Consider the following 2,287-nt stretch of genomic DNA (forward strand, 5'->3'; position numbering starts at 1 on the left):
ATTCTCGTGATTAAGTCTAGTACCCATCTGACACCATACGTACTTACTACAATTTTATTGACTATATTCTGGCTGTTGTGAAGTAACCAGGCCAGTAGGATTGGGGCAAACCTCCTTCTAATGCAGCAGAGGCGGTCCTTTACTTGATACACATGTTTGAATGCTTGACAGTGCCCCCTACCTCCTCTCAAATCAGGTATTAAGAAGATTTCTGAAATCCACAATAAGGCATTTCACTCATTCATTCAGAACACTGTGTGGGACTCATTGATACCTCCCTGTTACTAAAACCCATCTATACTTTCTGCCTAGCTTAGATTTTAGTATCTCCTGATAAGCACTCTTGATCCCTCCGTCCAAGACTGGATTATGGGTCCTTATTATGTGCTCCTATGGAATCCCCTGCTTCTCCTTTTGAAGCATTTATAACACTAGTAGTAACTGTCTATTTAAATTTACCCCTCTCCCAAGGCTATGAATTCCTTGAGCAAACATGCTGTTGCCATTATACTTGCATCACCTAAAACAGTATCAGGTATATAGTAGGTGATCAGAAAATATTTCTGGCCCTGGCCGGGTAGCTCAGTTGGTTAGAGCGGCGTTCCCACATGCCAAGGTTGTAGGTTCAGTCTCTGTTCAGGTCACATACAAGAAGCAATCCATAAATGCATAAATAAGTGGAGAAAAAAGTTGATGTTTCTCTCTCTCCTTCCATCTCTTTCTCTCTCTAAAAAAAAAATCAATGAATTAAAAACAATATATTTCTGAAAGAGAGAGAGAGGAGAGTGAGTTTGTGACATTAAAAGGCTATTAAGTTCTAAGTAATTGAAGTTTCAGAGAAGATTCCATTAAGTACATTCCATTTGAGTCTTCAACCGTGCTTAATTTCTTTCATGCTATCTTTAGCATAGAAGTAAACACATTAATTATATGAGTGAAATATGAATAGATTTGAGTTTATTTTGTAATCAAAGTGGAAAAAAGCTTTGTAAACTCCAATATATCTAAATCAAACTCATGATTTTCTTTTCAGATCATTTTACGTCAATGCCCACAGGACAAGAGAAGTCATTATCTCTATGCCGGCCAAAGCCACACACTCTTTTTTCCTCTCCTTCTATATTTAAGTTATCTCCAACTTCTGTTGGTTTTATCTACTAAATAGCCACTTGATCCTACTTCTACCACAGGGCCTTTGCACATATTGTTTCCTTTGACTGAAAGTGTTTTTCCCCAATTTCTACTTAACTCCTATTGGATAATTAAATATTTAAGAAGAAACAAAATTCAAGTCCCTATTCTTTAGGAACACCTATTTTTTAAAAAAATAATTTCCCAGGATGTTCCTTTTCTTGGCTTCTCATGGAGAGAGGAAGGAATAGCTTCTTTCAAGGGATAATGTTTTCCCCCAAAAGCTGACAACTTACTCCCCTCCCCTAAATCCTCTTGTACTGGCTAGTGGTGGAGAGCACGTAATGTTCTGGTCCCTCTCAGTAAACTTTGGTAAGAAGTGGCTAGGGCCAGCTGCTGAGACCGTGACCCTAATATGTGAAGTCCTTAGCACATTATTTTTCTTGGCCTTGTGCCTTGGTCATAATTTCAGAAGAATAGAAATCTCCCTTGGAATATTCAGGCCAAGTGTTCAACATTGAACTTCATATTAATGCAGCCACCTTATGGCCAGAGACACAACTTGGAAAACTAAAAGAGATGTGCATCATTTTTATATCCCAAGCTAATGAAGTTAATTACATCAGTTATAAATGACTTGCCAGGAAATAATGAGATAAAGGATGACTGAATTCAAAAAGTAACAAAAATACATAATTTGACTCCTAAGATATGGCTTGCTATATTTTCTCCTAATGGGATTAAAAGGAAAGAGGTTGTTCAGGGGCTTATTTATCTATGGTCAATGCCACTCCACTCTCTGTTCTTCCCGTCCTGGGAGCACTTTATTTGAGCACAGTTCCTCTATCTTTCTTAATTTTTAACTCAGTGCATCCTGAAGATGTCATCATTTATTGCTTTCTTAAATATGCTAAGTCATTTCATCAGGAAACCAAACTAGTGTGGATTCAGTATTGAGCTCTAAAATTTGAGATTAAAATTCCTCATAGTTCCTACCCATTTCAAAGGCCTGATGTCCTTTGAGCAAAGACTTATCGCCTCCAAAGCACAAGTGATGACAGCACTTCTGTACTTGTCAGGGCCAGCCTGACAGGGTTGAGCCGGGCTGAGGCAGGGATGTAGGAATTGAGAAAAGAAAGACAGGAAAGCAGGGACA

This window comes from Myotis davidii, unplaced genomic scaffold (assembly GCF_000327345.1).
Source record: "Myotis davidii unplaced genomic scaffold, ASM32734v1 scaffold502, whole genome shotgun sequence".
Classification (NCBI taxonomy): Eukaryota; Metazoa; Chordata; class Mammalia; order Chiroptera; family Vespertilionidae; genus Myotis; species Myotis davidii.